The following is a 16,541-nucleotide window of genomic DNA, read 5'->3' as shown; positions in this document are numbered from 1 at the left end:
GAGTCTTTGCAACCCTGTGGACTGCAGCCCACCAGGCTCCTCTGCCCATGGAATTCTGCAGGCAAGAATACTGGAGTGGGTTGCCATGCCCTTCTCCAGAGGATCTTCTCGACCCAGGGATCAAACCCAGGTGTCCTGCCTTGCAGGCAGATTCTCTATCATCTAAGCCACCTAGCCTGGGGCACATAAAATTCAGAGAATAAATGGTTGTAGATCCTTTTTCACCCCCTCTCCAATCTACTATTTTTTTACTTCAATGCCAAAAGGAAATGGAAATAAATATGGATTATATATACAGTATAGGTATAGGTGTAATATATGTATATGAGTGTATACATGCACACAAGCAAATCTTTCTTTTTCCTCCAAAGACACCCAGGAAAAGTGAAAATTATAACATGGTGGTGTTAAGGGCAGTGCGTATTATCCCCGCTTTTGTTCTGGGAATTGAAACTAATCTTGCTGTTATAAATGCATCACTACGATTGTCTTGATTTAGCCTGGCAGGTATGATTCCTGCTCAGAGCCAAATGGTTCCTAGTCAGGATCCCATGAGCTCGCCAAATTCCTTCGTCTCTTCCTGCCAGACTCATTGGCCCTCCTTACACTGTTGTGCTTTCCTATAATATCTTAAATATACTAGCCATAAATTCTACTATTGTTTATCTCCCCCAAATTGAAGCCAGGAAGTCATGGACTAGTCATTCATCATGGGCTTTGGCTCAGTGACTTGAAACTGAAGGCACAAGAGAAACAAAAGCGCTGATTGTGTAGAGGTGGCCAGATGCCCAGAGCTTAAGTGAAATTGACTAAAGAAGAAAGAAGTCAGACCTCATCTGTGTAGAACTTCTGCAGACATAATTTGCGTTTTAAAAGTAGCTTCTTTTCCACCGAGACTTCTATTTTGGAAATGTATTATGGATGCTTTTTCACCTGGTGATCTGCTAAATCTTCATTTAACAATCATAGAATGGTGTTTAATGACAGTAAGACCATTGCTTTCTCTAATAGAGTTATTTTAATTTATGAGGATTCTGTAAATGTGTTCTAATGCTAGTAATTCGGTGTTTGAAAGTGGGGTTGTTACACTAATGGATAAGTAACAAACCTGAATTTGCCAGCAAACATTATTTTTAGACAGAAAAAGCCTTCTTGAGAATGAAGCCAATCCTAGCAAAGCAGAACCTGCAGATTGAGAGTACTTGCTCACATAATTTAAGCCTCTGAATACAGCTATACCTAAAGCTGACTATTTCTCACCACATGAGCCAATATATTCCAGTTTTTTCTTAGACAATTTTGAGCCAGATTTCTGTTACTTGCTATCAAGAGCTCTTATTAATGTATTTCCCCAACACATAACCTGCTTCTGTCATTTTTCACACTGAAGTTATCTAATTCAGTCTAAAAAGTGAAATTTCCAGGGGAAAAAAAGATGTTGCTTATGTGTCCTTCCATTACTTAAAAGGTCCATCTGGAGTTTATTTTAAATAATACACGTATCTTTCATTAATAATTAAAATAATGCTGTATGCTTTCAGCATTATGTAATGCAAGCAGAACCAAGATTATTAATACAGCTGCTGAATTTGTCCATTTACTTACTAGTTTAGCTGTTTCTCTCCCTACCTGTTTTCCTAAGACACTGTCATATTACAGCAAACATTTAAGATACAAGGGTGAAGAAAAATAGCAAAACCTAAAAGCCTGTGGTAAGATGAAGCCAGAAGAAATGCAAAAAAAGCCCTAGAACATACTGATCTATATTCTTACTCAACTATTATTATTGATCTATACCCTTACAAAAATTTGTAGTTGAGGCACAAGTTGGGCTCTGAGCTTCCAGCAGGCAATGAGAAAACAGAAACAAATTACTGACCTTCGTTTAAAAATTATTCAGTGTGTCCAGGAATTTTTATATATCTTTTTCTAGTAGAGGATGCAAAAAATTTCACTTAAATGCTGTGTTTCTCAAGAAGATGAGAAGGTGGTATCATAAATCCAGCTCAGCACACACAGGTATTTAAGTGAGATTTTCTGTATTCTCTTAATGGAACTGATGCGGTCCCACAGCCCCCCTTCTGCTGACCTCTTGAAAATACCTTGAAGAACCGGTGGACAAACTGGGATTCAAGCATGTCTTTGCTGAATATTATTATCTTGGCACCTTTTTAATAAGTTTGTAACCCATGCTTCCTTTGTGACCCCATGGACTGTAACCCACCAGACCCCTCTGTCCATGGGATTTCCCAGGCAAGAATACTGGAGTGTGGTCCATTTCCTCCTCCAGGGGATCTTCCCGACCCAGAGATCTAACCCGGGTCTCCTGCACTGCAGGCAGATTCTTTACTGTCTGAGCCACCTTTATACAAAATGGCACCTTTTAATAAATAAGTTTGTAGCAGGCTGTAATCCACACTTCCTCAAAGCCTTGACTATACTTAAACTCTTTGGGTAACCTGTCTTCCCAAGTTCTAGCAGACCCTGTAGTTTTAAAACCCATTAAAAAGTTCTCATGGGGATTTTAATGTCCCTGGAGGCTAGATCAACATCTGCTGCATGTCTAGGTGCTTCCAAAGTCATCTCTCAAAAGGTTAAAACTTGAAGATACTCCAGCCTCAGCAGGCTAATTTACACGTTGCCGATGTTATTTAGAGAGGCCATGAGCAAAGAGACGCGGCCAGGTAACAGCACAGTGGAGAGGTGAACTAGTTATCGAAATGCACTAAGCACATGCTATGCGTCCTTTCTTTCCTTCTCTGAAAGCTGAGGAAAGGAAGCTTGGTTGTTTGTAAACAACTTTCTACAGGACCCTCCTAACTGCAAGTTTCTGCTCTCTGACCAGCGTCTCCCCGTTGTCCCAGCCTCCAACCCCCGACAACCAGCATTCTACTCTATGTGTTGGTGTTTTTTTTGTTTTTTTTTTTTTTTTAAGATTCCACATATAAGTGGTATCACACAGTATTTTTCTTTCTCTGTCTCACTTATTTCACTCAGCATAAAGCTATCAAGTTCCATCCATGTTGTTGCAAATGGAAGAATTTCCTCTTTCTCATGGCTGAATAATATTCATCTCTCTCTCTATAAATATACACTCTTGAGAGTCCCTTGGACTGCAAGAAGATCAGACCAATCAATCCTAAAGGAAATCAACCCTGAATATTCATTGGAAGAACTGATGCTGAAGTTCCAATACTTTGGCCACCTGATGCAAAGAGCCGACTCATTGGAAGAGACCGTGATGCTGGGAAAGATTGAAGGCAGGAGGCGAAGGGGACAGCAGAGGATGAGATGGTTGGATGGCATCACCGACTCGATGGACATGAACTTGAGCAATCTCTGGGAGATTCTGAAGGACAGGGAAGCCCCTGTGCTGCAGCCCAGGGGGTTGCAGATTTGGACACAACTTAGCAAATGAACAACAACGGCAACATATTATCCATTATCTGCTAATGGATACTTAGCGGTTTCCCTATCTCTGTTGCGATTAATTCTGCTGTGAACAAGGGAGTGCAGAGACCTCTCTGAGACACTGACTGTGTTTCCTGTGGGTTTAGTCACTGGTATCCATGGGGATTGGTTCCAGAACCCTCAAGGGTACCAACATCTGAAGCTGCTTAAGATCCTTACAGTTAGCCCTCTGTATCCACAGGTTCTTGGTGCAGAGGGAGGCTGTATACCTAGGTCTAGACTGTTTTCCATAGTGGCTGTACAAATTGACATCCCCCCAAGAGTGCACAGAGGTTCCCTTCTCTCCATACGCTCTCCCGCACTTGTTATCTCCTCTTTTTGGTAGCAGCCATTCTAACAGGTGTGAGGTGATATCTCACTGTGGTTTTGATTGACATTTTCCTGATGATTCGTGCTGTTGAGCATTTTTTTTTCATGTATTTGTTACTATTTGTATGTCTTCTTTGGGAAAATGTCTGTTCAGGGGCTCTGCCCATCTTTTAATTGGGTGGGGTTCCACTGCCCCTTTGTTGCTGTTGCTGTTGTTTTGCTATGCTATAGTATTTAGTTGTATGAGTTCCTTATGTATTTTGCATATTAACTGCTTATCCCATTGATGGCTTGCACACGCGTTCTCCCACTGCTTATCCCATTGATGGCTTGCACACGCATTCTCTCACTGCTTATCCCATTGATGGCTTGCACACGCGTTCTCCCACTGCTTATCTCATTGATGGCTTGCACACGCGTTCTCCCACTGCTTATCCCATTGATGGCTTGCACACGTGTTCTCCCACTGCTTATCCCATTGATGGCTTGCACACGCGTTCTCCCACTGCTTATCCCATTGATGGCTTGCACACGTGTTCTCCCACTGCTTATCCCATTGATGGCTTGCACACGCGTTCTCCCACTGCTTATCCCATTGATGGCTTGCACACGTGTTCTCCCACTGCTTATCCCTTTGATGGCTTGCACACGCGTTCTCCCACTGCTTATCCCATTGATGGCTTGCACGCGTTCTCCCACTGCTTATCCCATTGATGGCTTGCACACGCGTTCTCCCACTGCATGCTGCCTTTTTTTTGGCTGCTTTTTTGCAGAAGCCTTTTAGTTTGTCGTATCCCGCTTGTTTATTTTTGCTTGGTCGTTTGCGCTTTCAGTGAGATATCCAAAAAAGGTGTTGCCAAAACCAACAGCAAGATTGCTCCTTATCTTTTTTGTAGATGTTTCGCAGTTTTAAGTCTTATATTTAACTCTTAATCCATTTTGAGCTAATTTTTGTGAGTGGTGTAAAATAGTCCAGTCTCTTTTCTTCTCTATGTGATTATCCTGTTTTCTCACTCATTGAAGACACTAGTCTTGCCTCAGTGAATATTCTTGGCTCCTGTGTCAAATATAAATTGCCTGTATATGTATGGATGTGTTTCTGAGCTCTCAATTCTGTTTCATTGGTCTGTCATAGTTTTGTAGTGTACTTTGAAATGGGGAATTATGATGCCTCTAGGTTTGTTCTTCTTTATCAGAATTGCTTTGGCTCTTTGGGGTCTTTTCTGGTTTCATAGGAATTTTAGGATGACTTTTCTATTTCTGTGAGAACATGCCATTGGAATATTGATGGAAATTGCATTGAATCAATAGATAGCTTTGGGTATTGTAAATCTTTTAACAATATCAATTCAGATCTATGAACATGGGGCATCTCTCCATTTGTTTTCTTTAACTTCTTTCATCAAATTCTTACAGTTTTCAGTGTACAGCTCTTTTACCTACTTGGTTAAGTTTATTCCTAAGTATTTCCTAAGTTAAGTTTATTTCTAAGTTTCTCATGCTGCCACAAAGGGAATTTTAAATTTCTTTTTCAGATATTTTCTTTTTAGTGAATAGAAATACAGTTGACTTCTGCATGTTCATTTTGAATCTTGCAACTTTACTGAATTTGTTCCAATAAGTTTTTTGGTGGAGTTTTCAGCATTTTCTGTATGTAACATTATATTGTCTGCACACAGAGTCCATTTTATTCCTTTCTTTCCAATTTGTATGCCTTTTATTTCTTTTTCTTGACTGACTGTGCCAGGCATTGTACTGGGGGGCAGGGACACATCTGTAAATAGATGACTTTTTTGGAATACCAGCAATTTTGAGTATTGTTGTTGTTGTCTAGCCGCTCAGTTGTGTTGACTCTTTGCGACCCCATGGACTGCAGCACTCCAGGGTTTCCTGTCCTTCACTGTCTCCTTGAGTTTGTGCAAACTCATATGCATTGAGTGGGTGATGCCATCCAGCCATCTCATCCTCTGTCGTCCCCTCCTCCTCCTGCCCTCAGTCTTTCCCGGCATCGGGGTCTTTTCCAGTGAGTGGCTCTTTGCATCAGGTGGCCACAGTAGTGAAGCTTCAGCATCAGTCCTTCCAATGAATATTCAGGGCTGATTTCCTTTAAGATTTACTGGTTTGATCTCCTTGTTATCCAGGGGACTCTCAAGAGTTTTCTCCAGCACCATAGTTTGAAAGCAGTTTTTTGGTGCTCAGGCTTCTTTATGGTCCAACTCTCACATCTGTACATGACTACTGGAAAAACCATAGCTTTGACTAGATGGACCTTTGTCAGCAAAGTGATGTCTCTGCTTTTTAATATGCTGTCTATGTTGGTTATAGCTTTTTTCCTAAGGAGCAAGCATTTTTAAATTTCATGGCTACAGTCACCATCTGCAGTGATTTTGGAGCCCAAGAAAATAAAGTCTGTCACTATTTCCTTTTCCCCCCCATCTACTTGCCATGAAGTGATGGGACCAGATGTCATGATCTTAGTTTTTTGAATGTTGAGTTTTAAGCCACTCTCCTCTCTCAGCTTCACTCTCCTCTCTCAGCTTCATTAAGAGACTCTTCAGTTCCTCTTCGCTTTCTGCCTTAAGGGTGGTGTCATCTGCATATCTGAGATTATTGATATTTCTCCTGGCAATCTTTATTCCAGCTTGTGCTTCTTCCAGCCTGACATTTCACATGATGTACTCTGCATGTAAGTTAAATAAACAGGGTGACAATATACAGCCTTGATGTACTTTCCCAATTTGGAACCAGTCTGTTGTTCCATGTCTGGATCTAACTGTTGCTTCTTGACCTGCATACAGGTTTCTCAGGAGGCAGGTCAGGTGGTCTGGTATTCCCATCTCTTTCAGAAGTGTCCACAGTTTGTTGTGATCCACACAGTCAAAGGTTTTAGCATAGTCAATAAAGCAGAAATAGATGTTCTTCTGGAATTCTGTAGCTTTTTCTATGACCCAACAGATGCTGGCAATTTGATCTTTGGTTCCTCTGCCTTTCCTAAATCCAGCTTGTACATCTGGAAGTTCTTGGTTCACATACTGTTGAAGCCTAGCTTGAAGGATTTTAAGCATTACCTTGCTAGCATGTGAAATGAGTGCAATCGTGCAATAGTTTGAACATTCTTTGGAATTGCCCTTCTTTGGGACTGGAATGAAAACTGACCTTTTCCAGTTCTGTGGCCACTGCTGAGTTTTCCAAATTTGCTGGCATATTGAGTGTAGCACTTTCACAGCATCACCTTTCAGGATTTAAAATAGTTCAGCTGGAATTCCATCACCTCCAGTAGCTTTGTTTGTAGTAATTCTTCTTAAGGCCCACTGAGTTCACACTTTATGATGTCTGGCTCTAGGTGAGTAAACACATTTTGGTTATCTGGGTCATTTAGAACTTTTTTGTACAGTTCTGTGTATTCCTGCCCCCTCTTCTTAATCTCTTCTGCTTCTTCTAAGGTCGTTGCCATTTCTGTCCTTTATTGAGCCCATTTTGCATGAAATATTCCCTTGGAATCTCCAATTTTCTTGAAGAGGTTTCTAGTCTTTCCTATTCTTTTTTTTTTCTACTTCTTTGCATTGTTCACTTAAGAAGGCTTTCTTATCTCTTCTTGCTGTTCTCTGAACTCTGCATTCAGTTGGATGTATCTATCCCTTTCTCCTTTGCCTTTTGTTTCTCTTATTTTCTCAGCAATTTGTAAGGCCTCCTCAGACAACCACTTTGCCTTCTTGCGTTTCTTTCGCTTAGGATGGGTTTGATCACCACCTCCTGTACAGTCTTATGAACCTCTGTCCATAGTTCTTCAGGCTTTGTGTCTACCAGATTAATCCCTTGAATCTATTCATCACCTCCACTGTATAATCACAGGGGATTGGATTTAGGTCATACCTGAATGGCATAGTGGTTTTCTTTACTTTCTTCAATTTGAGCCTAATTTTGCAATAAGGGGCTGATGGTCTGAGCCACAGTCAGCTCCCGGTCTTATTTTTGCTGACTGTATAGAGCTTCTCCCTCTTTGGCCACAAAGAGTATAATCTGTGTGAGTTTGGTATTGACCATCTGGTGATGTCCATGTGTAGAGCTGTCTCTTGCTGTAAGAAGGTGTTTGCTATGACCAGTGTGTTCTGTTGGCAGAACTCTGTCAGCCTTTGCCTTGTTTTGTTTAGTACTCCAAGGCCAAACTTGCCGGTTACCCCAGGCATCTCTTGACTTTCTACTTTTGCATTCCAGTCCCCTATGATGAAAAGGACATCTTTTTTAGGTGTTAGTTCTAGAAGATCTTGTAGGTCTTCATAGAATCATTGTACTTCAGCTTCTTTGACCTTAGTGGTGGGGGGATAGACTTGGATTACTGTGATATTGAATGGTTTGCCTTGGAAATGAACTGATATCATTCTTTCATTTTGAGATTGACCTGAGTTCTGCATTTCAGAGTCTTTTGTTGACTATGAGGGCTACTCCATTTCTTCTAAGGGATTCCTGCCCACAGTAGTAGATATAATGGTCATCTGAGTTAAATTCACCCATCCCAGTCCATTTTAGTTCACTGATTCCTAAAATGTGGATGTTCACTCTTGCCATCTCCTGTTTGACCACTTCCAATTTGCCTTGATTCATGGACCTAACATTCCAGGTTCTCATGCCATATCGTTCTTTAGGGCATTGGCCTTTACTTTCACCACCAGACATGTCCACAGTGGGGTGTCATTTTGGCTTTGGCTTCATCTCTCCAGAAATAGCTCTTTGTGGAGCTATTTCTCCATTCTTCTCCAATAACATAATGGAAACCTACCTACCTGGGCGGCTCATCTTTCAGTGTCCTATCTTTTTGCCTTTTCATACTGTTCATGGGGTTCTCAGGACAAGAATACTGAAGTGGTTTGCCATTCCCTTCTCCAGTGGAGCACATCTGCTCAGGCCCCGCCTAGCAGAAGCAGGCCTTCAGCTGCTCCACGTGGCTGCAGGACATGCCCGGCACCCTGGTGTCCACTGCTGGTCCTCTTGAGTGTGTGAACCCTCACCAGGTGCTGGGTATCAGTTGGTGTGCCACCCAGGGGCCTGGGCAGAGGTCCTGCTGGAGTTGTTGGCTGATGCCGATGGGTGCTGAAGGATGCCCAGGAGTGGACGGCCTCCTGGCCTGTCTGTGGCCACTGGCTGCCATGAGGCTGCTCCACTGCCCCGGAGCCTAGAGACACAAAGGGCTCCCTGGCCTGACTGTGGCTGCTGGCCACCCTGGTTGTTAGCATAAGGTATTTTAGAGGGGTTACACTTTGTTGACAGAACTCAAGGAGGATATGAGACAAAGAATTGCAATTTAAATTTGGAAATAATATTTTTAGGCCAAGGCTAAACAAAGGATTGGAAAAGGAAGGATAGCAGGGAATTATAAAGCAGAAAGAGATTGGATTAGGGCTCTTGACTTTAAAAGCCAAAATCAAATATAAAGTTTTGAAAATAATTCAGATAAAGGTAAACTTTTGGACTTAAAATATCTAAATTGTATTCTCTTTCCAATTTGTAAGTACTCGACTCCATAATGATAACTGAATCTGATAGGATGCAAATATTCATTTTAACTTTCATAAAGTTGCTTTTATAGACAGAAGAAATGATGACATAATGGAGTCACTTCTTTTGCTTCTTTTTCTTAGCATCTGTTTAGAACTATATAAGTAAAGAATTTTGTCAAGAGGAACATATTAATCCAATTAATTTTCTAGTTCTGTGGGACATTTTTTTCCTCCAAGAGAAAATGCATATATCCACTCAGTGTGGATCTACTGTGACAAATTTGCATTTATCCTTTGTTCACAGCTCACAGTAGGAAAATGTAATCAGGTATTAACCACACTTGTACTTCCAATAAAGTATAATTTTAATGTCTTGCAATTTGAAGACTTAAAAAAGAAATCACACCAAAGCAAACGATTCCTTTCCGAAGCCAGTAATAGAACGTGCCATGAAGGTCAAAATTATCTAGGAAGGAGAGGGCTAATTCATGTGTATAAATGAAAAGTGGGCTGTGGGTTAATACTTCGGCTTAGTGAAATATTGACTTTTGGCTCCTGGGTTTTTATAGATTATTAAATAAATCAGCCTAGAGAATGATTTACTTTATCCACACCATGCTTGGGAAGCACCGTGGCAGCCAAGCCTAACTTTTCAGTATCAATCAAGGCTATGGTTTTTCGTTTGACTATCTTGAAGTGCTTGAAAAACAATATTCTTAAATTCTTGAGATTGTGGCTATGCTGTAGTGAGCAACCAGAATGTGGCCCATATCACACTGAAGGCATGTGTCTCTCTTCTACGATGCTTACAGTATGTTAGTTACTTAATGCTGGGCTTCCCTGGGGGCTCAGATGGTAAAGAATCGGCCTGTAATGAAGGAGACCTGGGTTCGATCCTTGAGTTGGGAAGATCCCCTGGAGAAGGAAATGGCACCCCACTCCAGTATTCTTGCCTTGAGAATACCATGGAGAGAGGAGCCTGGTGGCTACAGTCCATGGGGTTGCAAAGAGTTGGACATGACTGAGGGAGTAACACTTTCACTTTCAACAGATTACCCCAACATGGCTGAAAATGAACATTTCTTATCTCACTTGGTCTCTTGAGTCAGGAATTCTGGAGCAGCTTAGCTGGTGGTTCTGGTTGGGAGTCTCTCCTGAAGTTGTACTCATGATGCCAGCTGGGATTGCATTATCTGAAGGCTTGACCGGAGCTGGAAGGTCCATTCCCAAGAAGGTTCATTTATGTGGTGCTTGTTGTTGGCACGAGGACTCAGTTCCTCAATGCAAGGACCTTCTGCAAGCTGCTTAAGTATTGTCATGTCACAGCCAACTTCCTCTAGATCCAGTGATTCAAGACAGCAGAATAGTAGCCATAATGTTTCTTACGACCACACTTTGGAAGTCACACTCTGTCTTTCCTGCAGTATCATGGTTCGCCCTAGCCAGTGACAGAGGAGATGCTATTCTAGAGGGTGGGAATCACCGAAGACCAGCTTGGAGGCTGGCTTCCACACATTTCTTGTGAAGTGAATTGTATGGCATATTACAATTTTGAGATCCTTAAATTTGAAATAAATAGAATCAAGAAGAAATACGGTGTTTAGGTATCTAAGAGCAAACTTGTTACTATCAAATAGCTTTTAATCATCCTTGAAATGCTCCAACCCTCAACCTAGTAGAAACCATTGTTGTTCAGTTGCTCAGTCGCATCTGACTCTTTGGGACCCCATGGACTGCAGCATACCAGGCTTCCCTGTCCCTCACCATCTACCAGAGTTTGCTCAAACTCATATCTATTGAGTCAGTGATGCCATTCAACCTGTCGTCCCCTTCTCCTCCTGCCCTCAATCTTTCCCAGCCTCAGGGTCTTTTCCAATGAGTCACCTCTTTGCATCAGGTGGCCAAAGTATTGGAGCATCAGCATCAGTCCTTCCAATGAATATTCAGGGTTGATTTCATTTAGGATTGACTTGTTTGATCTCCTCTCTGTTCAAGGGACTCTCAAGAGTCTTCAGATGTGAGAGTTGAACCATATAGAAGGCTGAGCACCAAAGAATTGATGCTTTCAAACTGTGATGCTGGAGAAGACTCTTGAGTAGAAGCCATTACTAGTTATAAATAAATAATGTGCTAGCTCAGAAACTCAAGTATGTAATTCTGGCAGGGAGAATAAGACAGAAAACAATCACTCTTATTTTCTCTGGAATACACTGGCAATTGTATACTTTTCTGCATTCTCAATTGGCACATATCTAAGAAGCTCTTTGATTTTCTAGAGAGATGGTAGATCATTGCTATTGTTTGCTCTTGGACTATCTCAAAATTTTCCTACATTTAATATTTGACAATACGTTTTCTGAAGCATCAAATGTGAAATTTGTTGAATTATCTGTAATTTGTGCAACCTGTACATGGAACCAATAGGTGTGGATATGATCAAAAGATGCAGTTATTCGTGGGCCATGCATCTTTTCATTTGCTACTGTAATAAATCCTCTAGTACCTTAGATTAGATTAATTAAATCATAAGTGTGTGCGCTCAAGCTGTGTTGACTCTTTGCAACCCCACGGACTGTAGCCCACCAGGCTGTTCTGTCCATGGAATTTTCAGAATCATATGACTCTGTTTCAAATTAAAAGATCTTGGACAAATCATTCAAACATTTCCAAGCCTCTACTTTCTTGTATATGATGTTCATTCACAAACATTTATTGATGCCTCCTGCTGCTGGGCTTCCCGGGTGGTGCTAGTGATTAAAAAAACCCGCCTGCCAGTGCAGGAGATGCAAGAGACCTGGGTCCAAGCCCTGGGTGGGGAAGATCCCCTGGAGGAGGGCAAGGCAACCCACTCCAGTGTTCTTGCCTGGAGAATCCCATGAACAGAGGAGCCTGGCGGGCTACAGTCCATGGGATCGAGACTTAGCATGCCTGCTGCTGCTGCTGTTTATTCGCTAAGCTGTGTCTGACTCTTTGTGACCCCATAGACTATAGCCCACCAGGCTCCTTTGCCCATGGGATTTTCCAAGCAAGTATACTGCAGTGGGTTGCCATTTCCTTCTCCAGAGATCCTCCCAGCCCAGGAACTGAATCCATGTCTCCTGCCTCGGCAGGTGGATTCTTTACCACTGAGCCACCTGGGAAGCCCTCTATTGATGCCTGCGTGGCTCCTACTGTTCTAGAAAGTGGGGATGCAGAGGTTGACTGAGAGAGACAAGGTTCCCTTCTCTCACGACCTTTACATTTTAGTGGGGGACACATAAATGTATAGACATACCACATGGCAGATGATAAGTGCTCTGAGAAAAGACCAGTAGGGGCTCAGATGTGTCATTTCAGGTCAGAAGTTAGGGAGTGCTGCCCTGTTGCGAGCAGATCTGAAGGAAGGAGGACGTGGAAGTGGGCAGAGACCTGGAGGAAGTGTGTTTAAGGCAGAGGGCCTGGAGGTGCCGTCTTATGTTTGGGGAGCTGGAGAACTGCAGTGAGACCTGAACTGAGTGACCAATGGAAGAGGCACGAGAAAAGGAAGCCAGAGGCAAGGTCATGGGCTTTGTGTGCTTTTTCACCATAAGGATTTTTGAATTTTAGTATGAATGATAGGAAAAGCCACTGGAGGATTCTGAGCAGAGAAGCGACATCATCTGTCCTTGGTTTCAAAAGGATCACTGTGGACTCTGGGTGAAAAATGTGTAATAGAGGATCAAGGAGGGATGAATTGAGCAGGTCAGTAGATGGAAGAATATACTCCTGCACTAGCCCAGGGGACAGACGATGGTGACAGCCTGTGGAGGTTGCTGTTGGGGAGAAATGCTTGCAGTCTGGGCGCCTTTTGGTGAGAGCGCCCACTTGTCCACCTGATTTGTCAAGATCAGTACATAAAATCAGCTACTCCGGAATGTACCGGAGCTCTGTGCCGTGAAGGGAAGCCAGCTCAGGGGCTTCCCTGGGGGCCCAGTGGTTACGACCATGTTTCTGCTGCAGGGGGTGCAGGTTGGACCCCTGGCTGGGGAACTAGAATCCCCTGTGCCTAGCAGAGCAGTGAAAAACGCCAAACTGTCTGACGTGCTTGTGAATTTGGCTGCTGCCCCAACCCCCTCCTAGTACTCATCTAGTCTTTCCAAAAGAGTTTCATCAACTATTCATATGTATTAAGCTGGATATTGGAGAAGGCAATGGCACCCCACTCCAGTACTCTTGCCTGGAAAATCCCATGGATGGAGGAGCCTAGTAGGCTGCAGTCCATGGGGTCGCTAAGAGTCAGACACGACTGAGCGACTTCACTTTCACTTTTCACTTTCATGCATTGGAGAAGGAAATAGCAACCCACTCCAATGTTCTTGCCTGGAGAATCCCAGGGGCGGGGGAGCCTGGTGGGCTGCCGTCTATGGGGTCGCACAGGGTCGGACACGACTGAAGCAACTTAGCAGTAGCAGTAGCAAGCTGGATATTAAACCAAACGTGCAGACTGGTGGATGAGCAGACCGCTGTCTTGCTTGATAGTTGTGAGTCCTTCCTCTGTCCACAAGACCACAGTGATCATTTTGTATATCTTACCTAATCTAAACCTGTCAATAGCAGATGGGAGTACATGGCTTTCCAAAACTGGTTTAAGGATAAATGAATATATATCAAACGTAATGCTTGACAAATAGGTTTAAAAAAAGCAGAATGGTGTAAATACCCAGAAATCTGTAACATTTCCTCTTGTTCTTAAAGGATAGAAATTACTATATAAGGAAGAATGTTGTATCTTATGCGTGATTTAAGGAGTAATTTAAGGTTATTTTATTTTATTCCAGATTACTCTATCCAAAACAAATATAATGTAAATGATTTATATAATTTTACATTTTTAGTAGACAATAAAAAACAATAAAAATAATCAGGTGAAATTAATTTTAATGATCTGTTTTACTATATTATTTATAAAGTTAATGCTAAATATTAATATTTAAACTAAATATACTAAAATAGAAATAATTTTCTTTTATTTTGTCTAAGTCAATATATTCAGTGTAACTTAATTTCAACAGGCAATCAATACAAAAATTATTGCAATAGTTTATGTGTTTTTTTTTCCATACTAAATACTTTAGAATCATTTGTATTTTACATTTACAGCATCTCTCAGGTTGACCTGGCCACTGATCAATGGCTCTGTAGCCCTCTGTGGCAACTGGGTACATTTTGGAGAGTTTATCTGAAGACTTTGGGCTCCAACCTCAGTTTCATAGGACAGAAGGCCTTAGGCAGTGCTTTTCTGGATTTATATTACATTCATCTGGGAAGTATTTTACAATACCAGCAGTTGGGCCTTACTCCTGACACATTAATTATGGTCTTTGGTGCTCACGGAAGCCAGACAGGAGGACTTTAATTTCTCCTTGTGGTTTATTTGGGTGGACAGTGCTGAGAAGCCTTGTGAAAGGGTGAGATCATTTAAAGGAATAGCCCCATAGGGGCGCCACGAGGGATCTGCATGCACGGCGGGCTCTGAAGGAGACTTTTCAGAACCTCCATGTTCATTTGTCTTCTTTCCTACAACTGAGAAAATGCCTTGATTAAAGCATCGTGTTCATTCTCCTTTCTTGTCTTTTTAAAAATTGCCTTCTTTCCACTTTACCGAAGAAAGGTCTCCCTCAACTAGAAACTTACTCTTGTGTATTGCGCTAAAGACTGCATTTCTGCATTTCTCAAAAAACAAATGAACAGAAAAGATAAAGGCAAAGTGAGAAACTGGGTGTGAAGGAGGCAGCTGTTGACCGTTCAGGGCAAAGCACCCGTGTCCTGTGCCCAGGCATCCATCTCGTTAAAGAGAAGCACTCGTAATAAACTTCCCTCTGGGATTTGCCTGGCATGCATACTGTTTTGCTTGGTCCTGAGTTAATAACACTCATAGTTACAAACCAACTGAGTGAAACATTGTAATGCCAAGGGTTATAGGAAATATAAACAAAATTTTAACATTTTAGTTTGCCTTACATATCTTTGTTGCAGAGAAGTAGGTTAATGTTTTTATATTTTTAAGCATAAAAATATTTTAGAATAAAATTCTCTAGGGGATATAGAATAGCAAAACAATTTCAAGGGAAAATACAAGGCATTTAAAAGTTCTGACTGCTGAAGGAACACTCTTGTTCTTGTATATTTGAAATGGATGGCTGTAGATGTCAAGTCGAAATGATATTTATATTTTTTCAAATAAATATAAAAGAGTGATCTAAGTTTTTAAGAGTCAGTACTTTCAGTCTTACAGAAAGTATGTCCTTTTCAATTTAAGATGAAAAGATGTAGGTGTCAACTTAATATGTCAAGGTAGTTAGAGATTTTCAAAAATGTGTAGAAGGTTGGGAACAGAAGCACTTGAAGACCATAATTTAGTGTACTTGCCAACCAGGGTTTGGATCAAAAGTCTTTCAATTCCTACGTAAATGACCTTTGCCAGAGTTGTTTACCCTCCTTAAACCTCAGTTTCTTTATCTGTAAAAAGGAGTAATACTGTTAACACCTACCTTCATTCCACTGATGTGGGGGTGGAATGTGACCCTGGAAGTTGACATGTAATACGTACTGAAAGTTGATATCTCTCAGTATCTTTCTAATAATTGTCAGAATGAGTGGAAGAAATGGTGCCAATTAGAATTATAAAATCTATGAGAAGCTCACGCATGCTTCCCAAGAGCTAATTCCAGATGTTGTCAACTCTCTCCACCTCTAGCTGTTGGCATTCTGAGGTATAACGAGTGTCCAATGAAATAAGTTGGATTGACAAAGCTTAGAGATAAGAGCAGTCTGCCCTGGGCCATCTGTGGCTTCTTTGCATTCAGCATGTTACTCTGTGTCTACGTGTGTGCTCAGTCGTGTCCGACTCTTTGCGACCCCGTGGACTGTAGCCCTCCAGGCTCCTCTGTCCTTGGGATTTCCCAGGCAAGAACACTGGAGTGGGTCACCATTTCCTTCTCCAGGGGATCTTCCTGATTCAGGGATCGAACCTGTGTCTCCTGTATTGGCAGGCAGATTCTTCACCACTGGGCCACCTAGGAAGCCCACTGTAGTTTGTAAATCTAGGTAATTCTGATCAGAAGACAAACACAAACAGCAAGCAATAGAACTGTTAGGTCAGTTTCTCGTAGACACAGATGTCATCACCCCTAAGAAGTGAGGGCCCTGGCACCTCCAGGTGCCTGCTTATGGCTGAGAGTTGTGGGCTCTTTCTGTTGACTGACTTTTCTCTTGACGAGGGCCCCCCTCTCACTTCTTGGCATGTCT

This window comes from Bubalus bubalis, chromosome 14, assembly GCF_019923935.1.
Source record: "Bubalus bubalis isolate 160015118507 breed Murrah chromosome 14, NDDB_SH_1, whole genome shotgun sequence".
Taxonomy (NCBI): domain Eukaryota; kingdom Metazoa; phylum Chordata; class Mammalia; order Artiodactyla; family Bovidae; genus Bubalus; species Bubalus bubalis.
Note: the sequence above shows the minus strand (reverse complement) of the source record.